This window comes from Chiloscyllium punctatum, chromosome 38 (genome assembly GCF_047496795.1).
Source record: "Chiloscyllium punctatum isolate Juve2018m chromosome 38, sChiPun1.3, whole genome shotgun sequence".
In the NCBI taxonomy this organism is placed as follows: domain Eukaryota; kingdom Metazoa; phylum Chordata; class Chondrichthyes; order Orectolobiformes; family Hemiscylliidae; genus Chiloscyllium; species Chiloscyllium punctatum.
The window spans coordinates 56,108,569-56,123,230 of NC_092776.1; positions in this window are offsets into that span (position 1 = coordinate 56,108,569).

Below are 14,662 nucleotides of genomic sequence, written 5' to 3' on the forward strand. Positions count from 1 at the left end.
TCACAAGAGAAATGTGGAAAATGAAGGAGATACTTGAGACCTAGAAAATGTGTGAATGAACAGGAGAATAGGAGGGAAGGTCAAAGTGCACCTGGAGATCCCAGGAATGCAATGGAAGAAACCAATGTGTAGACACCAGAGTGCTGACTGTTGGATGGTCACATCAGCTCGCTGCACTATATGTGCTACTGCCCATGCTGGAGGTTGATGTAACCATTCTCTTTAAGCGTAAGAAACAACAGAGTTTGCTTGGTCTAGTGTCGGATGAAAGCAACACTTTCTGGTCTAAGTAGAAGAGCTAGCAAGATGCAATTTAGTGGATGTTAGCGCCTAGTTACAGGCTGCATTGATATGATAGATATTATTATAGATTTTATGGAGGATCTGAATGTTTGATCTCACTCCTTTGAGATTCAAAGTTGTTCTGCCCAGAAGTCCAGAGGACATCACCATGATGGGTTGGTGCTTATGGCATTCCTCAGTATTAACCCTGACAGACATTTTCAGACTCATATAAGCAACTTTCCAACCATGTACTAATGGCATCTGCACCCCAAGCACCAGCCCCAAGCACTCTTCAACAATAGTACCTGCTACCCAAGAGAAAAGGAGAACTGCGCTGCAGGTTTGGGTGGCACTGTGGCTTAGTGGTTAGCACTGCTGCCTCACAGCGCCAGGGACCCGGGTTTGATTCCACCTTCAAGCGATTGTCTATGAGGAATTTGCACATTCTCCCCGTGTCTGCATGGGCTTCCTCCGGGTGCTCCAGTTCCTCCCAAAGATGTGCAGGTTAGGTGGGTTGGCCATGGGAAATGCAGGGTTACAGAGATAAGGAAGGTGGGCCTGGGAGGGATGTCCTTCAGAGGGTTGGTGTGGTCTTGATGGGCCGAATGGTCTGCTTCCATACTGTAAAGATTCCATGATTCCAGGACTGATGGTGTTGAAGTGAATGGTTAAACCTGATTTCCTGTAAGATGGAAATTAGGAGGCTGTTCCTTGAGCTCATGTTGGTCTTCATCAAAGCAGGTCAAGGACACACAGGTCAAGGTTTCAGCTGGTAAGCTCAGTGTCAGTGTCTGGAGCATTGGATAGTGGGAAGGGAGACGACGAAAGGGGAAGTGTTACATCCTCTGGGCTTACAATAGAAGATGGAGGACATGACAGAAAGAGTTGGGCGTGACGGAAGAGTCGATCAGCATGTCACTGAGGGACTCAGTGCGAGGTTATTGGATTTCAGTTTTCAGGTGGATTTCAGGTGGACGCATGAACAGTCACCCTAAATCTGAAGTGAATTCCTTCTGTGCTCAGTTATAGAGTCACGGAGCCATACAGCACGGAAACTAACCCTTTGGTCCAATCAGTCCATACTGACCATAATCCCAAATGAAATCCACCTGCCTGCTCCCGGCCCATGTCCTTCCAAACCTTTCCTAATCATGTACTTATCCAAATGTCTTTTAAACGTTGTAACTGCACCAGCATTCACCACTTCCTGTGAAAGTTCATTCCACACACAAACCAACCTCTGTGTAAAAAAATTGTAGCTCATGTCTTTTTTAAAATCGTTCCCCTCTCACCTTCAAAAATGTCCCCTAGTCTTGAACTCCCCCACCCTAGGGAAAAGACACCTACCATTTACCTTACCTTATGATTTTATAAACTTCAGTAAGGTCACCCCTCAACTTCCTATGCTCCAGTGAAAAAAAAGTCTCAGCCTATTCGGCCTCTTCATATAACTCAAACCCTCCATACCTGGCAATATTCTGGTAAATCTTTTCTGAACCCTTTCAAGTTTAATAATATCCTTCCGCGAACAGTTGCTCGTGTAAGAATCCAAAGTGGGTTTTACGAGCATACAATCTTAAGACAAGCTCGGCAACCTGTTCCACGAAGCAGAAGACCATTAAGAATAATTCAGTTGCAAATTTGTTTAGTTTGCAATCATCAAATCACATTTAGTTAAATTGAGTGATTTGTACATTCCAGAAAATTAGATGAAAAGTTTTTTTTTAAAGCTGGAGTAAACTCTGCCAGAAGGAAGTGCCCATAAAACTCACCTTTGAAAATAAACTATCAAAAGAAATTGTCTATACAATATTATTCACGCACAATGTTGAGCTGACCTTTTAGAATCTTTATTAAAGATCAAACCTTAAAGAAAACAGTGGTTAGAGCTTAAGTGACTGAATGACATTCAATTAAAATAGTATTAGCACTTCAGGATAAATTTTGTTTAATTTACTCCTACTCAGATGTAACAACATTAGTGACTTTTTTTAATTGGACATCATAATGTCTGACTCCTACTCAAATGTAACTAAATTAAAGACTTTGGGGGTTGATACAGCTTAATTTACTCCTACTGCTCTGTAACAACATTAAAGATGCTTTAGGGTAGATACTGTTTCCCATCAATTTTATTTAACAGAAACCTGAGCTTGCAGCTACAGTTATTTGAAAGCATGAAAAATTCATATCCCAAGTACTTTTTCCTATCCAGGAGAATATTAATTTTCTGTGTTTTCCAAACTCAAGCTCAGCTAAATCTGTCAATTAATGCCCAGTGTGAAACACGAGATGACACTTACATCTCCATTACTCCTTTAAATACAAAATGATATCATTATTAAAGAAATTGCCTGATCTGCATGGCATTTCTAGAGGTTATCAATCTTGCTCGGGAACCGCATTTGGGAGGAAAGCTGACTGGAAGTCATATTTTTAATGATGATTTCTGGTCATGTTTTCAATCATTATTAAGCTTCCAAGTGGGCTGCATAAAGTGGTCTTATTACCAGATGCAAGAGTGTTAATCTGTTCTTCTGCATCCCAGTCCAAAACAAGTGAAATTCAAACACCGGTGTCTCCAACAACATTGTAGCATACAGGTCGGAAACCACAACTGCACCCAGACATTCTTGCAGTAAAGCAGCAACTTGTGAGTATGAACTTTTATTCTTGGGAAGCTGCAATCGGGAGGATGAGTTTTTGACACATTTTGGCAGAGGACTACTCAGGAGTGACTTTGACCTTTGCACTCAAGGGAAGAACTGCAGAGTGGAATTTTCCCAGGCCTTGTTTGGTGTGGATAAAGCAAGAGAAATTCGGGAAAATACAGCAAGCAGGGAAAAATCGAATTCTCGATGTTGAGAAATAAAAGCCCGACTTTCCACTTAATCAGCTAGATAAGAATCTCGTGAGGAAGTGGCAGGCTCTTTATTTCTGTGTATTTACATCTCACTGTTAGATAATCTTGTCTCATTTATAAGTAGCTCACAATTCTTTCCACGAAGCTGAGATACTGGACAGCACCAATTCACAACATGGAAGTCAGGATGGTTACCAGGCAGCTTACTGCTGGCTTCTTCGGGTCTCCATCTGAAGGTCCTTTCACCAGAATCTCATTGAAGATTCCACAGGTAGTGATTGCCTTAACCCACAGACAGCAGTATCAGCAAATCACCAGCCTCCCCACACAACCATGGCCTATCTCGGGCTAACTTCAGCACTTCACCCTTGCACTTTGGGGCTTCACCTTGCATTGTCATACTCCAGCCAGATCACAGGGACACACATCTATCTCATGCATCTGCACAGACTATCTCTCAGTGGCTCTGAGCTCATGTTCTCAGCACACCCTCACTTTGTGTTTTACTTGGACACTCACAGCACCTCGGTTTTGCCTGGCCTTTCAGTGCGCAGGTGGCTTGTTGTGGTTTCCTTCATTGACGTGGATTTATCACTGTACAGCACTGTGTTATCTCAGTGCCACACCTATAGCACATTCCTGCAGCCTACATGGCTGAAAACTGGATCTCTTGATGTTTTGACGGTTGAGTTTTTTTGGAGGGATTGTCACTCAAGGCCCTGTGAGACTTTTCTTCATGTCTTACCAACGTGCTTCATTAGCTACCTGCTCCACCCTTATGGTGTCCCTCAAGTTCAATTCTATTCTCGCCACATAAATGCATCGTTCCCAGAAAAATCTCTCCATTCCATGGATATTTGCTCAAAGACTGGGCATCCCTTGCCCCCGAATCCTCTTTAAGAGCCCATTGTGTACCCAGATGAGCACAGTCAGAGGGAGCTCTCCTGCCCAGTTGCTGACATTTGTCCTGGACACAGCAGACACTGGGCAATCTGTACCCCACCTTGTGGGCAGGGACTTGGGGTTTAGTTCAACCTTAGTCTCAGAAAGATACGATTCTACCAAACATCTCTCAGCCTGCACTTACTGATCGTTACTTGCATTGGCACATCACTTGAACATGCCACCAGACTTATTGACACACCTCCCCCCTCTCTCTCTCTCTCTCTCTTTCTTTCTCTCTCTGTCTCCTCTAGGATGAAGTGAGTACAGTAAGAGGCAGCTAAGTGCCAGGGTAAGGTCTGTTCTGAACTCCATGAAGGAGATGGTAGAGTCATTACTGAGGAACTGAAGATGTGACCAGTGGCGGGGTCCAAACCACACAGGCATATTCCTGTTGAAGGCGTTTTCTCATGTTCCAGTTTCCCCGCATGCCCCAATAAACAAGACATAGACAGTGTAGACATACGCCGCTGTCCTCCCCTCTCCCATCACTGCAAACCTACCTACCCTAGTGATTTTTCTCCCTTTGGTAACCAAGAACTGTCACCTGGTTAGAAAAGGCAATGGGACCATGATGATGATGCTTCCAGAGCTCACACTCAAAAGAACCCCATGGATACCAGGAACATATGGACCTGGGGAGTAGGGTCTAACTTTGCACAGAGGGATTGGTGCTGAGTTTGGAGACCGTCCTTTCCAATGTGGAGGTGGTGGTCAACCCCATGATGGCTCCTGCCAACACAAACCCCAACACAAAGGCAGCCAATGCCTCCATTTCCAACACAAACAGAAACCACCCAGTATCTGTGGGTTGTGGTGGAAACTGACAGATCCCATGAGGCCCCTGTTTATTATGCAAGACCAGTCTGGTACCTGGTTGGTACAGGCCATTGTTGTTGTGATGCCAGTGCCCAAAAGGGCTTGCAGCCTCTCATGGCACTGCAGCTGAGTGCCGGGATTACTGAGGTACTGCCTCTGGAGGTGGGGGGGAAGAAGTGGCGGTGACTCTATGGAGTGTGAGCCTACTGTCGTCTCTCACGGTGACAGCATTGTTGCCTCTACCACTGCCATGTCGTCTCTCATCTCACTTGCTGCCAGTCAGCCCACCCAGGCTGAGGCAGTGCAGTTCTCCTCAAGCCAGCTCTACTCGCAGACGTCCTACAAGGCTCCCTTACTGTAAACCAGGAACCTCCCACCAGCCATGCTCTGGTCATGGGGGTAGCACTCAGTAGGAGCACTTAAACAAGCAAAGTGACTCAGCAGACAGGTTGATGAGTTGACTTTTGTCTACGTTGTTAGATGTTTGATATTGTTGATTTAGACAATTGTTTTGTAGGTCTTTGTAGCTTTTTGGTCAAAAAACAACAGTGTGAATGTAAAAGGGTGATGATAAGGTGTGGATTTCTGTCGAATGTTGATTGCAAGGTGCTGAGCATTGTCAACTGAAGAGAGCACCAGCCGACTGAGGCCATATTAGTCATCTCCTCCCGCTGGTCCCTGTATCTCTGCAGGTCAGGGCCACACTTTCATCCAGCTTATGCAGGACACTGCTGACAATGGCCGGTGATGATCCAATTGCAGTGAGTACTGAAGGCTTCCTCCAAAGCAGTTCAAGCATCACAACCAGTCACTGAAGCTTCACCAGTGATCCAGGTTTCTTGAGACCGTGTGGTTGTCATTGCTTTTCATTTACAATTTCACAGGATGTGGGTGACAATAAAGGCATATAGTTGGCATCTCTACTTGCCCTCAACAAGATTGTGGTGAGTCACTTTCTTGAATTGCTGCAATATCCATTCTGGGCGCATGTGGTTGGATTGTAGACAGGATTCAATCGCTACAGAGGTCAATGAAGAAAGCTTGCCATCCAGCAGCTGTTCTCAAGGTTACGGTAATAACTCAAATACTAATGGAATGACACAGAATAGAAACATTATAACTGCAATCAGCAGTGCAGGTCTGCATTGAGATTGATGTACAGACTGTTGTCTCAGACATGCAGCATTCTCACTCAACAATCCCACCATGGCAGAAATTTTAATTCAATAAAAATCCGGAATTGAAAATAAAGCGAGCCTAATGGCGACCAACTAATCACTGATGTTTGTTGTGGGTTCACTAAAACCCTTTTGGGTAGGAAATCTGCCATCCTTACCTGGTCTGGTCTATACCTGACTCCAGTCCCACAGCAATATGGTTGACACTTAACTGCCTCTGAAATGGCTCAAGACCAATAAGGGATGCACAATAAATGCTGGTCCAGCCAGCAATGCCCACATCTTCTTTCTGTGCTGATTCAAAGGGTGTGTCTAAATATCAGTGGTGGAGGGTACTTCACTTGAAAGTCTTAACAAGAAAGGGCCACTTATCTTACACAACACAACATGCAGAGTATCGCATGACAGCAATAGGCTTAATTAATATTGTCTCATTAGACATAATTATAACTAACAGGTATGTCACATTGCTATCTCATAGAAGATTGTTTCTCCACCCAAAGGCTGTAACATCATCAGGCTGGGTGGACCTAATGCAACTTTGGCATTAATTCTTCCAGAACCATTAACTCATACAACACAAGTTAAACAGCAGCTTACCCGATGATCCCTTCCAGGCGATAGGGGCTCCTTCTTTCTCATGCTGATACATGCTCAGATATTTATGGTTAAAAACGTTTAGTAACTGGAGCTGGGAGATTAAGACTGGCAGAATGGGCATCAAATTAATTTTACCCACTTACTGATTTCACAGTCTCCTACTCCGCATTCTTCTGTGCACACCCATACTGCTGACCTTCCTGAGACACACATGTAAAGCATCAACACTATTTGTAGACATGGACAAAAAAGCTGAATTCCAGAGCTTAGTTGAGGATAACAGCTCTTGAGATCAAGGCACGTTTGACCGAAAGTGTGACAGCATGGAGCCCTAGCAAAACTGGACTCAATCAGTATCAGGGGCAACTCTCTGCTGGTTGGAGTCACACTTGGCACACAGGAAGCTGGTTGTGGTTGTTGGAGATCAGTCATCTCAGCTCCAGGACATCTCTGCAGGAGTTCCTCAGGGCAGTGTCCTAGGCCCAACCATCTTCAGTTGCTTCACCTTCCCTCCATCACAAGTGGGGATGTTCACCAAAGATTGCATAACATTTAGTACCATTTGCAACTCCTCAGATACTGAAGCAATCCATGTTCAAATGCAACAAGATCTGGTCAATATCAAGGCTTAGGCTGACAAGTGGCAAGTAACATTCACGCTACACTAACACTATGACTATCACCAATAAGAGACGATCTAACCACCAGCCCTTGACATTCAATGGAGTCACCATTACTGAATCCCCCACTATCATCATCCTGGGAGTTACCATTGACCAGAGACTCAACTAGACTCACCACATACACTCAATGGCTACAAGAGCAGGTCAGAGGCTAGGAATACTGCAGTGAGTAACACACACCTCCTGACAACCACCTCCCCTCACCCCCCCACCCCCTCCCCCAACCACATCCCCCCTACAAAGCCTGCCCACCATCTACAAGGCATAAGTCATGAGTGTGATGGAATACTTCCCACTTGCCTGGATGAGTGCAGCTCCAACAACACGCAAGAAGCTAGGACAGAGCAGCCCACTTGTTTGGCACCACATCCATAAACATCCACTCCCTGCACCACTGACACTCAGTGGCAGCAGTGTCTGCTATCTACAAGATGCACTGAAGAAATTCACCAAAAGTCCTCAGACAGTACCTTCCAAACCCACAACTTCTTCCATCTAGAAGGAGAAGGGCAGCCGATACATGGGAACGCACCCCTGAAAGTTCATCTCTAAACCACTCATCATCCTGACTTGGAAATCTATCGCCATCCTTTCAGGGTTGCTGGGTTAAAATCCTCAAATTCCCTCCCGAATGGTCTTGTGGGTCAAAGCAGCTCACCACCAACGTCTCAAGGGCAACAAGGGACAGGCAATAAATACTGACACAGACAGCGATGCCCACATCCTACAAGTGAATAAGGCAAAAATTGGCACTGAATCTATGGGCTTTACATGGCCCGACTTTGGAGCATTTATGTTTAAAGGATAGAAGACCACTCCCAGAGTCAAAGAATCTGTACAGTGTGAAAACAGGCCATTCAGCCCATCAGACCTCCAAACAGCATTCCACCCTATCCTATCCCTGCAATTTCTGATGGCCAATTCACCGATCCTGCACATCTTTGGACTGTGGGAGGAGATGAGAGCACCCAGTGGGGATCCACATAACCACAGGGGAACATGGAAATTCCACACAGATAGTTGCCCAAGGGTAGAATTGAATCCAGGTCTCTGGGGCTATGAGGCAGCAGTGTGAACCACTGTGCCACTCCCAAGATGGATCCAGGCTTTTCACATTTTTCAAGGTGCAGCTCCAAATCTATCAAAATCCATTAAATCGTACGTCTCCCTGTTTAGTTTAGTCTATGGAGCTGTTGACACAACAGACTTTATTATATCCATTGACCAAAAGGAAAACAGCCATGGGGAACTGGCTCGTGATCAGGAGGATTACAAAGTAAACAGTTTCAGAAAAGATAAAAGATTATAAGAAATATTAAGAAGGAGCTAACAGTGACCCTTCTCCCTCCCAAAGGAAAATGGAAGAAAGATGAGATTGGGAAGGAGAGATAGGCAAGTAAGAAAAATAAATCAATGCAAGAAGAGTTTTTTTTTGAAAGAGAGCATTAATAAACAGCACAATCTTCAAAATAACCTCATTAATAACATAGCTAATACTTAAAACCAATGAGTGCTGCATACTAACAAGAATTAAAGAAACATATGGAACAGGGAAACATTCCTCTGAGAATTAACCTGAGCATGTTTACATTCTGTCAGTTATTCCTGGTTGTGCAGCAGTTCTAAGTAAATGTAAAGCTAGCCTTTTTTTTGTACTGGGTACTCTGCTAAATGTGGCAGACAATTCAGTGACCAGTTCATCCTCTGTTGACCTTATTCTCCACATAGAATTCATCATTTTCCTGGCTACCATCAGTTCTGAGGAAGGGTCACTGGACCTGAAATGTTAACTCTGATTTCTCTCCACAGATGCTGCTGGATCTGCTGAGATGTTCCAACATTTTATGTTTTTGTTTCATGAAGCTAAGCCACTCTTTCTTAGAGTTATGGCTCTTTGAATTTAAAAAAACATTTAAAATAAATGAATTGGTCTCTTCAGGAAAATACAAACAGGGGAAGCCATTTCATTCCTCAAGCCTATTCTGCCATCCATTGAGATTGTGGTTTATCTGTAAAGTTACTTACTCACCTTTACACCATATTCCTTAATCCCTTTGATTAATAAAAATTATTTATCTTAGATTGATCAAGCATCAATTGCTGTTTAAGAAAGAAAATTCTAAGCTCTTAAAACCTTTCTGTGTTTCCTAATTTCTCTCCTAATAACCTGACTCTCGTTTTTACACTGTGACTCCTAGCCTTAGACTCGCATCATTTCGTTCTACTTATCCTATCGGTTCTCCTTAATATCTTTAAAAAATTAAATCAAAATGCCTCTTAACCTTTTACTAGGATATTTCTACCTGCAGTCAACTTCATCTAAACATGGAATCCAAGTTACTGTTTTGTTTCCCTTTCAAACATGGCTTTGAACTTATTCTTTTACAACTGCTATTAGATAAATGTTTATGCACAGTTAGCTGTTCAATGGCTCTCATTTAAAGTAGATTACATTCAAACACCTGGACCTTTGAATGTAAACGATTTAAGAGGGCTCTATTCATCATGGCGACTACTTGACCTCTCTCAACAATTCTTACATGTATCTGATCTTTGAGAATCCCAAAGAATGAGCAATGAAGGATGTCAGCTCACAATCTAATATTGTTGAATCTGAGAAACCCATATCTTCTGTCAAACACATATTTGGAAAGGGAAAATCTGCAGGGATCTGGGGAATGGGACCAGTTGAATAGATTTTTTTGATAAGCTGTCAGTCAGCCTTTTGCATGTAAGAGTGTCCTTTCCCTGCCCTTATTTTCACCTTTTAATGCACCGAGTAGTGTGTCTAATCTGGGGATTACTGGTAAAGTCAGTCAGGGGTTGACACAAAGACTGCTCAGGGGTCTGGCCTATCATCAGTCAGAGCTGTTCTCCCAGGTTTGTGTCAGAGTCACTTCCAGGGATTTGGACATTAAATATCAAGGTTGGGGTAGGGGACATTGCTGTGTTGGGGAAGTTGGGAATTTCAAGGAATTCAGTGTGGGAACTGGAGACAATCATTGTTACTTTGTTATTTTTCTAATATATTTCCCTAAGATACTTCTAATATACTTCAGAATCTGTACCTTTGTGTCCAATGTCGTAAGTGATGACTTGTAAACTTTTCACTGTGTGCATGTGTCAATGAAGCTCATTCTAATTGTAAAGAGGTCATCTCAACACATAAGGATAGAAGACGTTATACTGTTGGAGGTAATGGAGACTGTGGACAGCACGGTGGTACAGTGGGTAGCACTGCTGCCTCACAGCGCCAGAGACCCGGGTTCAATTCCTGCCTCAAGCGACTGACTGTGTGGAGTTTGCACGTTCTCCCCGTGTCTGTTCGGGTTTCCTCCGGGTGCTCCGGTTTCCTCCCACAGTCTAAAGATGTGCAGGTCAAGTGAATTGGCCATGCTAAATTGCCCGTAGTGTTAGGTTAGGGGTATGGGTGGGTTGCGCTTCGGCAGGTCGGTGTGGACTTGTTGGGCCGAAGGGCCTGTTTCCACACTGTAATGTAACGTAATCTAATCTAATCTAAGGGATGACACTACTTTGACAGCCAACATCGAGAAGTCAGGGTCAACACTGAGCAGTTTGCTCAAGGCGAGGTGTAAACTGAGGTGGTGAACAATTGAAAAAAAAGGGTTGACTGGAAATGTGTGAGGAGGCAGCAAAACCTGATGAGGTTGGTGGGGAGTGCAAAGCACAAAGGAATATGAAGGTTTGGACACGAAGCAAATATACCAGTCAGAGGTTGCAACTCCCTCTCTCAGGCGTGATTTGGAAAGCTTTCGGCTGTGTGATGAAGGTGAAAGATGGCTGCCAGAGTGAGCAGAGTAAGTTTGTTTTATCTGTGGGAGTGGGCACCACTTATGAGCTGCATGGTGCCCTTTAAGGCGCTAATGAAATAATCAGGGACTCGTGGATTTGAGATTAAAGATAACTGCATTCACACACCTTGTGCTTTGACCAAATATGTTGATTAGAAATCCTGGCCACAAGCAAGCCTGATTGCATCAGTAATCACGACTAAACATTACGAGTTAATCCAAGTTAACTCTGTGAAGCAGAAGTAAACATAGGCAGACTCTAAAAATGTCACAATTCCCAAACACATTCCAAAGTGTATAAGCCATACCGTAGACACAGAACTGCTTTCCTCTCACATTGAGCTGTATGTCAGCACATGTGCTTCTATGAGATGCTGCCTTTTGTTGGCTGATGTGGAGGATGTGGGGACAAAGTTTCAGTAATCTTACTACATTTATAATTTTCTGTTGTATTCCTGCAGCATACATCTGAATTAGCATTCTGGGTCACCTCGGTAACTTTGTTCTTCTTTCTGCAAAAAGTTGATGATGGAAAGTGCAAATAGATTTCCTCATGTGATAATGTATTTACAATAAAGTCTCACCCACACCACCTATGTGCCGTCAATAAGGCTTTACATAGAACAAAGAACTGTGCAGCACAGGGGAATGGGTTCTTTGGCCCACAATATTTTGCCAAATGTGACATCAAATTAAACTATTCCCTTCTGCCTGCCCTGGGTTCATATCCCTCCTTTCCTTTTATATTCATGTGCTTGTCTATAAGCCCCTTAAATGCCCCTATTGAATCTGCCTCCACCACCATCCCTGGCAGACACCTACCACTCTGTTTAAAAAAAAACTTGCCCATCACATCTCCTTTGAACTTGCCCCTTCTCACCATAAATGCATGCTTTCTGATATTAGACATTTCAACTCTGAGAAAGATTCTGACTGTCAACCCTATTTATGCCTCCCATAATTTTATAGACTTCTATCAAGTCTCCCCTCAGCCTCTGCCACTCCAGAGAAAACAATCTTGAGTTTTTCCTACCCTCTCCTTCCAGCTCATACCCTCTAATCCAGGCAGCATCTGCACCCTCTCCAAAGTTTTCTCTCTCCTTGCCCTCCCACGATATCGAGGTGGAGTGTCTGGATTTGCAGCTCAGGTTGAGGGAGCCTGCCTGAGAGTGGAGACTGGTCGCCTTGATGTTTTGGGAGGATGCCCCTGGAAGGGAATGTGGCTAGAGGGCCCAGACGTGCAAAGAGTTGGGGGTGTGAGAGTTGGGGGTGACATCAAGGTTGAAGTGGAGAGGCTAGGCATTATCTGGAAGGTCCTGAGAGGAGACTCTGGGACTCTTGTCTGTGCCTGCATGCACCAACTTGTCTCCATGAAAGGAAGGAGCGTAGAATGAAGCCGTGATCCCTCTCCCCCACTAACCCCATCCCCGTTGCTTTGCTGTCAATGCATGTCTGTCTGCATCACTCTCATGAGTATTGTACTAGACCCAGCTCTCCATGGCAACTACCGACCTGTCAGTACCGACATCCAGATGTATGTGTGCCACAGCCAGAGCCCAACTGGTATTATATTTGGACTGTTGTAATGTATGATCTAGTTTACCCAGTATCTCAGACAAACCTACTTGCTACCCCATGTCTGGTGGTGACTTAACAGGGAGGAGTGCACCAAAAATAATGCCCTATTCTCCCACGCACCGTCACAGAATGCTTAAAATCCCAGATAGATCACCAAGGTGACCAACCACTACTCAGGACAAAAGCAATGCATACTCAAATTTGGTTAGTTACAGAAAATCATTCTATTTGTTGTAAAATACTTAACTTTAACAAATTAAACACAAAAGGATTCCTAATCTACTGCTGTGCCATCAAAAAAAACTCAAATACACACACACACACTCATTCACAGTTACGGCAGACAAAAGACAGATGACTTGACAAAGATGTTATGGATGGAAATAAATTAAAGACAGAGGGAACAATATTCTGAACCTTAAAAGTCCAAAAGAGCATTTTAACTGTCTGGCTGCACAAAGAAATGGTCCCAAATACACTCACTAATTGCTTCCTCGATGCTACCCACCCTATAATGCCCTCTTGTTTCATTCTAGTCCCATTCTACCCCTCACTCTACCCTGAACAAATTACCACTGCCAGTATGCTTGGTGCTGGTGCCATCTTTAAAGATCGGTTGACACCAGGTGCTGTCAATCTGCAGCTGGCCTGCACGATTCCTGATATTTTCCCAGGACATGGCATTGGGGGAAGATGCTGCAGGTAACAGTGAGAGTGGGAGGGTACAGGAGCAGAGAGAGCGTGTGTGTATGAGATATCAGAGAGAAGATGGTGGCACTTACACTGGTGAATTAGAGAAGATCACTGTCACCCACCCCAACCTTCAATACCATTAACCCTGCATGCCCTCTGTGCTGTCCACTCACTCACTGGGACAGCACTGACAGGAACATCTCCCTCAGTACCCGCCTCACTCTCATCCAAGGAACCAGGAAGAATCAAGCCAGGTCGTGCTTACAGGAGCACCCCTTATGTGGCAGCATCCTGACTCTGACCGTCCTGTGGGGCTGACTGACTTTGTCCCAGTTCCTGGATTGGGACCAGGTTTTCTCCTTCCCTGACTGTGCCAGTACCTCCTGGCAGAAGACCATCTCTCTTGATCTGATTGAGGACTGCTGACAGCCACGGTACGTGCTTCCTGACTTTGTGTCTGTACTAAACAGCACCGCAGAACAGCAGCGCTGTGAGCCTAGTATCACTGGCTGAGGGGACAAGATGCAAAATCATAAGACAAGACAGGGATGCTGTGACCATCCAGGTAGACCAGAAGTCTGTGAGCGCTAAGGGGGTAAATGGATACGCCTGACATGCAGCCTGGTACATCCATGAGCTGGGTCTGTCCCTGAGCACACAGTGCCCTTGCTGCAGCATGATAATGAGAGTTACTGGAGGAGCCTAAGGTACAGCATTGAAAAGCAGAATTGTCCTGTTTGTGGGTTGAGAGTGTGCCATAGAGGATGTTCCTAGAGAATGGCATCCAACATGTGCCAATGCCCATGGATATGGCTGTGTGTCTGGCTGGTGCCCATTGGGTGTGACTTGTTTGTACACAGTGTCCAACATGGAGATCCTTTGGAGCTATCAGCGAACTAGAGTCACCAGGTACCTTCTCTGACTGTGCGCCCAGAATTGTCATCGTCTAGTTTACTCACAGAAGATCGTATTATAGGAAGCTGTATCTTAATGAGGTGAGATTGAAATTACAAAGATTGTTAACAAGCAATAACCTTCCTTAATAAGCACCTTATTGTTGCCTAGTGAGAATCTCACCTTTGTTCAAAGGTGCAACAATGCATCGAGGTAGGTCTCACTGGACCTGCTGTGAATTCTGCCACATTCCCCATCACAGCCCATATTGTTCAGGCGCCTATAAGATTCTGCCCTTAGACTTTCCAATCTAAC